The sequence below is a fragment of the Urocitellus parryii genome, chromosome 9 (genome assembly GCF_045843805.1).
Source record: "Urocitellus parryii isolate mUroPar1 chromosome 9, mUroPar1.hap1, whole genome shotgun sequence".
Classification (NCBI taxonomy): domain Eukaryota; kingdom Metazoa; phylum Chordata; class Mammalia; order Rodentia; family Sciuridae; genus Urocitellus; species Urocitellus parryii.
Genome location: NC_135539.1, coordinates 21,794,571 through 21,804,820, shown reverse-complemented (window position 1 = coordinate 21,804,820; position 10,250 = coordinate 21,794,571). Strand labels below are relative to the sequence as shown.

Sequence of the window (10,250 nt, the reverse complement as noted above, 5' to 3'; positions counted from 1 at the left end):
CACTGAGCAGCACATTGACTGGGAAGTGAAGTGCAGGACAACAGAGCACTGAAGGGGTTCAGCCTCCTGGGGGTTGTTAAAATAATGACTCAGGCCCTCAAAGGGGTGGGAGGAGGAGCAAGTGGGGAAGAGGATCTTGGTTAATCATAGAACAGACCTGGGGCAGAGGCCAAAGACATTCTGGGAAAAAATGCCTCTTACTCTCCCCACCACCACCACCACCTACAGGGTTCTGACTTCTTTCTTTCAGAAGACCACCCTCCCCTAGCTCTCTGGGGCTTCCTGGGGCTGCACATAAGTAGAAGGGAAGGAAGCTGGATAGGTAGCAGTAGAGGCCCCAACACAGCGATGGGAGCATGAAGTGTGGGGTACCACCCCAGAGTGTCAAGGGCTTGGGGAGGTGGAGGTAGCCTTCCCCTAGGTCAGGGTGTTGGTTAAAAAGCAGGCCCCCACAAGAGGAGGATGGATAATCAAAATGTTATATAACTTCATACAGTGGACTCAGCAGTAGTAGAAACAGACTAGAGAAGTAGGCAACCACATAAATGAACTCAGTTTCATCTTAAATGAGAGACAGAAGAATGCATAATGAACACCAGGCAAAATTAATCTATGAAGAAGAGCTATTGACTCTGTTGGGATAGGGACTGTTTAACATTTCTTAAACTTATCATTCAACACTTCATATTTTAATATTTGCTTAATTGGGGAGGAGCTTGACAAGTAGATAAATGAGTGGTTGTTATTTATTCTGTATGATTTTATGCCTATTCAAAATATTCTGCAATTAAGCATAAATAAGTAAATATTTCTCAAAAACATGAAAAAAGCATCCTATGTAGGAAAGCCCAGGAACATATGACCCAGAAAATAATACCAAGAATTGATAAATGGGATGGCGTCAAACTTAAAAACTTTTGCACAGCAAAGGAAACAACAGTGCAAAAAGAGAACCTACAGAATGAGAGAAAATCTTTGACAGCTACTCTTGTGGCAGAGGATTACTATCTAGAATATGTAAAAAACTCAAAAGAACTCAACACCAAAAGAAAATTCATTCAATAAATGGGCAAATGAATTAAACAGACACTTCTCAAAAGAATAAGTATAAATAGCCAACAATTATATGAAAAAAATGTTCAACATCTCAACCCATCAGAAAAATCAAACTCCAGTTAGAAATGAGAATCTTGAGGCTGGATTGTGGCTCAGCGGTAAAGTGCTCACCTAGCACGTGTGAGGCACTGGGTTCAATCCTCAGCACCACATAAAAATAAATAAATAAAATAAAGGTATTGTGTCCAACTATAACTAAAAAAAATTTTTTTTTAAAAATGTGAATCACTCCAGTTAGAATGGCAATCATCAAGAAGACAACAGTTAATGCTGGTGAGGCTATGGGGGGAAAGAACACTAATATACTGTTGGTAGGATGATAAATTGTTTCAGCCACTGTGGAGACCAATGGAGGCTCCTCAAAAGATCACACACGAAACCACCTTATGACCATGATACCACTCCTCAGTATTTAACCACAGAATTAAGGTCAACATACATGCACACACAGGTTTATAATAGCACAATTCATAATAGCCAAATCTGGAAAGTGCCCAAGTGTTTTTAAACTGATAAATGGGTAGAGAAAATGTGGTATATATACAAACTGGATCTTTATTCAACCATAAAGAGGAACAAAATTATGTCATTTGCATGAAAATGGTTGAAAGAGGAGAGTACCATATTAAGAAAAATAAGCCAGATTCAGGTCAAGAGTCATATGTTTTCTCACATATGTGGAAACTAGAGATCTTGTAAAAATAGAAAGGAGACCAGTCCAGCAAAGTAAGGGGACCAGAGAAAGGGAGAAGGGGTAGACAAGTGGAGGTAATGGGGATTGAAATTGATCAAACTATATTATGTGCATGTACAAATATGCCATCGTGAAAAACAGTGCATCAACCTGAAAAAAAAAAGCTCAGAAACATACTAAAGATTAAAATATGACAGACCCTGGGTACAATCCCCAGCACAAAAGATTTATTAATTTATTTGTTTATACACGGACACACACACACACACGACAAAATCTCCACCTATGGCATAAATTATTTTGTGTTATAAGTGATAGTTATTTAAAACATCTAAAACATAGATTTTCAAGAATAAACAATATAAAACTTTTCTAAACAAAAAAAATACTTAAATTTACTCAAGCTAATGCTTAATGGACAGAAAAAAATAATTTTGACATATGGACAATGCCCTTGGAGGACACTAGGCCAAGGACGGTGATTACTGACTTTGAGGCTGATTTACTTACTTCCTTGCAAAGGCTGTCAAGCCAGGTTGAAAGGCAGCTTTCTCCCTCTCGTACTGAGCGACCTGCAAGCACCTTGTCATCAGTTCAATGAGTTTGTGAACTTCTCTCTGAGTTTGGAACCACAAAATAACTTTTCTGATTATTCTGTTGAATGCAAAAATTTAAAGGTCTTTTCGTTTCCTCCATTTTCGTCACATCTTATCTTTTAGACACAATCTTGAATGGTATCACATTTCATACATAATCATTAATTTTGGACTTCCTTTCATAAATCGTGCTTGAGGCCAAAGTTTTGCTGATTTCAACAATTGCTAAAGCTTCCAACTTTGACTCCATTTTATTAGCACTTATCTCAGCAAAAGTTATTTGTTTTCCCACTCATTTTTAGAGAACAATAAGGGCAGAATGCAATAAGATTCAAACTTATAAACACCACACACTGCCATGAAGATATCTTCCTTCCAGGCCCAGTTTCAGAGCTGCCAAGGCTCCCAAAGCTGTGGTGATGTTTCCCAAGCTCAGGGCATCCTCAGAGGATTTCCCAGGATCTCTATAACTGCAAGAATCACCAATTGTCAATAACTTTTTAAAAGTTATTTCTAAAAAATAATCAAACCACATATCTCATAATCTTAAATCAGTGTGAGGAAGTATATTTGTTTTTCATAACTTTTTACCAGAATGACCCAGGCCTGCCCCAGTAATGGAGAACCTGAGTTACAGGTCCTCACAGCTTAAGTGACACTTTCAGTGCTTTGTTTTGCTTCTTTCCTCTTGTCTTTTTGTTTGTTCTTGTTTGTTTTTTAATTGACACATAGTAATTATATATATTGCCAGATGGGATGATGCACACCTGTAATCCCAGTGGCACGGGAGACTGAGGCAGGAAGATTATTAGTTCAAAGCCAGCCTCAGCAACTTAGTGAAGCCCTAGGTAATTTAGTGAGACTTTTCTCTAAATAAAATACAAAAAAGGGCTGGGGATGTGGCTAAGTGATTAAATGCTCTTGGGTTCAATGGTTGGCACCAAAATACACACACACACACATACACACACACACATATTTATGGGGTACAGTCCAATAGCTTGTACAGGTTTAAAATATGTAAATCAGGGAAATTAGCATTTCCATCCCATCAGATACTGTTCATTTCTATGTGTTGGGAACCTATGGAGTCTTCTTTCAGGCTATAGTTACCCTTTTCTGCCATAGGACACCAGAATTAAATCCTTCTGTCTAACTAACTGTGTTTTGGTACTTATCTAATTCCTCTCTATCCCATTTTTCCCCTTCCTTTCTCCATTTCTAATGACCACTACTTTTTATTTGTTATTTTTAGTTATACATGACAGTAGAATATATTTTGGCATATTATACATACATTGAGTATAACTTATTCTAATTAGGATCCTATTCTTTTAAAAAATTTCCTTTTATTTGTTATAATATATTCATACATTCACACAATAAAACAGTATAATTTGATCAATTTCATTCCCAAGTCCCTCCCTTTTCCCTCTCCTCCATCTCCCTGTTCCCCTTCTTTTATTCTACTGGTCTTCCTTCTCTTTTTTTTTTTTTTGTTCCAATCAGTCACACATGGTAGCAGAATGCATTTCTACATGTCGTATGCAAATAGAGCACAACTTCCCATTCTTCTGGCTGTACACAGTGAAGAGTCACACCAGTAGTGCAATCATACATGTACATAGGGTAACAATGGCTGTCTCACTCCACCATCCTACCCATCCCTACCACCCCACCCCTCCACTCACTCCCCTCTACACAATCCAAAGTTTCTTCATTCCTCCCCACCCTCCCCCTACGCTGCTCCACTATGGATCCGCATCCGCTTATCAGAGAAAACATTTGGCCTTTGGTTTTGGGGGATTGGCTATTTCACTTACCATGATATTCTCCAGTTCCATCCATTTACCATCAAATGCCATAATTTCATTCTTCTTTATAACTGAGTAATATTTCATTGTGTGTGTATATATATATATATATATATATATATATATCACATTTTCTTTTTTTTGAGAGAGAGAATTTTTAATATTTATTTTTAGTTTTTGGCGGACACAACATCTTTGTTGGTATGTGGTGCTGAGGATCAAACCCGGGCTGCACGCATGCCAGGCGAGCGCGCTACCGCTTCAGCCACATCCCCAGCCCCATATCACATTTTCTTTATCATTCATCTGTTGAAGAACACTGAGGTTGGTTCCATAGCAGAAGAAATACAAGTGGTTAAAAAATATATGAAACAATATTCAACATCTCTAGCAATTAAAGAAGTAAAATTAAAACTACACTGAAATTCCATCTCACTCCAGTCAGAATGGCAATTATAAAGAATACAAGTAACAATAAATGTTGGCAAGGATGTGGGGAGAAAGGTATTCTCATACATTGCTGTTGGGACTGCAAACTGATACAACCACTATGGAAAGCAGTATTAATATTCCTTAGAAAACTTGGAATGAAACTACCATTTGATCCAGTTATCCCACTCCTTGGTCTATACCCAAAGGACTTAAAGTCAGCATACTACCATGACATGGTCACTTCAATGTTTATTGCACCTCAATTCACAATAATGACCACTTATATTTTTACATGATCAATTATTTTTTGCTTCCATAAATGAATGAGAGTGCAGTATTTGTCTTTCTATGCCCAGCTTATTATTTTTAATCTAATGTCCACTTCCATCCACATTGTGACAAATGACAGGATTTCATTTTTATGACCAAATAAACATTCCATTATGTATATAAAGCACACTTTCTATTTTAATTCATTTGTCAATGGATACTTTAGATGATTCCATATTCTGGCTATTATAAATGGTGCTGCAATGAACATGGGAATGCAGGTATAATTATTTTATTTTCTCTGGATATTTACCTAGTAGCAGGGCTGCTACATCTTATGGTTCTCTTGTTAATTTTTTAAGGAACACCCATATTATTTTCAATGTGGCTGTACTGATTTACATTCCCACCAACAGTAAACAAGGGTTCCCCTTTCACTAAATCCTTGCCAACATTTGTTAGCTTTGGGTTTTTTAAAATAATTATCCACTGTAACGAGAGTAAGAAGATATACCATTGTGATTGTGATTTGCATTTCCCTAATAATTAATTATATTGAGCATTTTCCATATATTTGCTGGACAAATATCTCTTCAGATCATTTACCCACTTCCTAATCATATTGTGAGGTTTTTGCTATTGCATTCCATATATATTCTGTATATTAATATTTTGTCAGATGAATAATTTGCAAATATTGTCTCCCATTCTGCAGGTTGTCCCATTACACACTTATTCTTTGACTAAACATGAAAATCCTAACTTGCAATCAATCATAGGTCACCAGGAATGGTGCCATGTGTTGATAGCTGTGTATGATAGCTCTGGAGTTTCTGATAAACATGAATCCCTCAGTTATAGAGAAGTTTCTCATATTATATTCAGACCTTCATCAGGTACTAAGTCAATGAGCTTTCTAAAAGGGAGAGTTAAGTTCTGGATTTAGGGATAGTGGTAAATGGACCTTAATCCTGTCTTAGGTCACATTTGATTATGCCCAATGACGTGTCATTTGTTATTTGTTTTCCTAATGAGTAAATAACAACTTCAAATCAGGGAAAAGTATGTAACATAATTTCATTTTAATTTAAATGAATTTTAAATTAAGAAATTTAAGAAATTTTAATAGCCAATCCTAACATCACACAATGCCCAAGCCCTTCTTTGCTGAAGAATTTTTGCCCATAGCTTATTCTTCAAGTAAAATATTTGCCAGACACTGTGGGAAATCTATTCAACAACCACCAGCCTCACCTCAGCAATTCCTCATGGCTGGCAGAGTTTCCTCTTATTATTAGGCCTACAAAAAGCAGAAGATCATGTTCTTATACAGTGAGGAAGTGGAATCAATCCTGGAGGAGGGAAACATGAGAATATATTTTTAAAAGTACCTCCTTGATAAAGAGATATGTGGGTAGAAACTCTCCTTCTTTCCTATCTGAGTTATCTGAAAGTATCTGAGAATATAATGCCCAGAGTTATGGCATCCCTCTTGAAACCAAAAGAGGGACAAAAGCCACACTAATTGCAAATATTGTCTCCCATTAGGCAGGTTGGATGGCTGATGGAAAATTGGATAGAATATGTATCTTTTTTTAAAATTGAGACAGGGTTTCCCTGTGTTGCCCCGGCTGGTGCCAAACTCCTGAACTCAAGCAACTCTCCAGCCTCAGCCTCCCTAGTAGCTAGGACTAACCATACCTGTCAGAATCTGCATCTTAATGTCATTGTCAAACCAATTAATTAAACAACCTGCACCTTGACTTCTTGTTAAGGAAAGACCCTTTATATGTTCTTATGCATTTTTTTCTCTTGTTACTTACAGCCAAAATCAATAATCCAATGTAGGCATTAACTTCACTGTTGTTTTTATAAGCATTTGGAAATTATGTGACTTGACCCACTTTTGCTATAAAAGCAACTTTGTCACTGTAACTCTGCTGTCTTTTCTGTAGTTGATAACGTTGTCTGATTGTGGATGGGAAAGCATCATGTTGCAGTTGTTTTAAGAAATCTTTGTTGCTTTACATCAGAGGTCATTTTGCTTTGTTTGAAAATGACACAAAAACTCTGATAGCTTCGTGCTACTATTATTTGACAAAGTTTCAGAAAGGAAAACAGACTGGGAACAAATACATACCAAAACCAAGAAAATCCAATTTTTAGATGGTGCAATAGTTTCTAGATATATTTTAGTTTTTGACTCAAAAATCACTCATGCCAGATTTCATATATTTCTTTTTTTAATATTTATTTTTTAGTTGTAGTTGGACACAATATCTTTATTTTTATTTATGTGGTGCTGAGGATCGAACCCAAGGCCTCGCACATGCTAGGCAAGTGCTCTACTGCTGAGCCACAACCCAGCCCCGCATATATTTTTATTCTATCTGTGCATTGGACTCAAAGTCAATGCTGATTTTGATGACATTATTCTAAATTGTATTAATTGTTATTTTTATTAAAAATTTCAGGGTTTTAATCCATTGGTTCATTTTTGTGATTTGGGGATATAGTACAACACAATAGCACCCCCCAAAATGCAAATGTAACAGATATAAAAAATAACACATAATATTATATGAAATTTATGTCTTGTTGCCTGAATGTTAAACAAGAGCCCTTGCAGTCCTCAGAGCCATGTGGAAGCTTTAAGAACAAGATAATCTTTTTAAAAAAAGAACACAATTATTAAGGGGGCAGCACTATTTCTATTCAAATTGCCAGTTCCAAGTGTTTGAGATCTATGAGGATAAAATCATTTCTTGCTTTATTTTTTCTCCAAAATTTACAACTTAGGAGATCATTAATGGTTTTATGAAACACATTTGGGAAAACACAACTCTAGGGCCAGGGGACATTGCACAATAATTGATCATTCTGGGGACTCAAAACTTCAAAATCCAAAGGAATTTTTGACCCTATTATGGTGAATGGAGGATATTTTTGGATGGAGGTGAACTTCCCTTCAGATCTTATAATCAACTGCCTCCTTATTCTATTCCTATTTGAAACATATATGGCCCAAGTACCTTGGTGGTGGCAGTACCAGTAGGATCTCTTGAAGGCAGAGAATGGCTTGCCATGTTTTGATCCCCAGCTAACTGCCAGGCACCGTGGTGAGCTCTATGATGGAAAGGTGGCATGATAAAAGAATGACCTTTTGATTTTAACTCCTTTAGATATATATTGATTAGTGGTATAACCAGGTCCAATTTTTTTAAGGAACCCCATAACTGGTTTCCAGAGTGATTATACCAATATGCAGTCCCCATAGCAATGAATGAGTGTAACTTTTTCCACACATTCTCACCAACATTTATTACTTAAATTAATGTTACTTGTATTCTGGTAACTTGTATTTTGATAATTGCCATTCTGACTGGAGTAAGATGAAACCTCAATGTAGTTTTAATTTGCTAATTGCTAGAGATGTTGAACATTTTTTCATATATTTGTTGACCATTTATATTTCTTTCTTTGTGTGTGTGTGTGTGTGTGGTAGAAGATCTGACTGCTAGTGTCTTGACTATAGAGGGACTGTTTATATCTTTATTATTCATAGTTGTTGACCAATGTTCTCTGGATGATCAGGAAGCTCTTTGTGCCTCACCCTAATCACTGAAGTAATGAAAGGAGATACCCGCAGCAAGAATTGCAACTGCAAATGCTGCAATCACACCTATGTTTTGCCGAATTTTCAACATTACTGTAGTTTTAATCGGTTGCTATAGTTGTTTATCATCTTTGTGTTTCAATGAAGCTTCATTATTCATAGAGCTCATACAAGCTGTGTTGACTTCCTCTGCAATTTCCAAATCTTCTATTTGAACCATATGATCTAACATCTCTATAAAATGGTCTCTGATTTCTTCAGCTGATTCATCACCAAATTTATAATCACATAACTTTACAGTGGATCCAGGAATGGGGACAAAAACTCAGTGAGGGAGAATGTAGAACTCTTTCGGAATCTTTTTTTTTTCTGGGATTTCATTCAAAAGCAGGTCCTCAAATAGTATTTCACAACGATCAGCAACTGTGTTCAATATATCTCTCTTCACTGCCTGCATAGCATCTTTAACCTTGGGTTTGTTGCTGTGAATATAAGCTCTGCATTTCACAGAACCCTTAAGGTTTACAGAACCACTGCAGATCTGAACTGTGGCTGTAGATCTGTGGTCTGAATTCAGAAGCAATTGTGTTAGCACTCTCACATCAAAAGAATGACTAGTTGCTTGAATATTTCCTCTGAAAGATTTTTTCTGTCCTTCTAATAGATCATAATCTTCATTTTTAACTTGTCCATTAATCAAATAAACACCATTTTCTATTTGCTTGGCCCAGTGTGGAAGTCCATTCTTTGTATTTTTTCCCAGAGTATAGCTGACAGAAGTAGAAGAAAGTGGAATGTGAATATCAATGTGAATAGTACAATCTAGAGAAAGCCATGAAGTAGACAGTCCACTTTGATACTTCCAATTGGCTGGTCTTGCTGAACTCTTTGGGTCATGGACATCATGACCCAAAATATTGACAAGATTTTTTTTTTTTTTTTGTAGATGAGCAAATGTGAAGTATTACTTGTTCTGAGATCTCCTCCTCTGTGAAATTCCACATTCTTTTTCTATTCATAGACTTTTCCATGGCAAATATTAGTCTGCGCAGGGCATTTTGAAAATCATTTGCCAGTTCCAAAGTTGTAATGACAAATACTCCAAGAACTAAAAGTCCCCCTGGTAGCATTCTGGATACATGATTGGCATGTTCTGTGGCCCATTCTTCATCCAAATTATCCAACTTAGCTTTGGGATGATTGAGGTTCTCATTTTGCTCTTCTTTGGGTGGTGTTCTGTCCTATCAAAAGACCAGAGACAAAAGCTTTTCCTTGGAGACTGATGTTTGAAAGATATTGGCCAACAATCTCTTCTACAATGTAGGTTCTTCCCATTTTTGAGAACTAATTCAACTCCTGTTCTCAGGATGCATATGCTGATTTATTGATTTTGGGGGAGAAAGGAAGAATTCATTGTATTAGACAAAGGGAATGAAGGGGAGGGAGGGGGGGGGTAAAATAGGAAAGACAGTGGAATGAATCTGACATAACTTTTCTATGTACATATATGAATACACTACAGTGAATCTCAGCATCACATACATCCACAAGACTGGGATCCTAACTAAAATAAGATGCATTCCATGTTTGTATAAATACATCAAAATAGATTTCTGCTGTCATATGTAACTAAAAAGAACAAATAGCAGAAGATTGTTCTTTTTAGTTACATATGTTCTTTTTAGTTACATTTAAAAAATGTAACTAAATGA

The 10,250-nt window shown here is 36.4% G+C and overlaps 1 pseudogene; it reads right to left on the bottom strand.

Annotated features, from left to right (window-relative positions):
* Positions 1-8,521: 8,521 nt before the first annotated feature.
* LOC113190870 (protein odr-4 homolog pseudogene) lies at positions 8,522-9,890 on the bottom strand (annotated as a pseudogene).
* Positions 9,891-10,250: the final 360 nt, after the last annotated feature.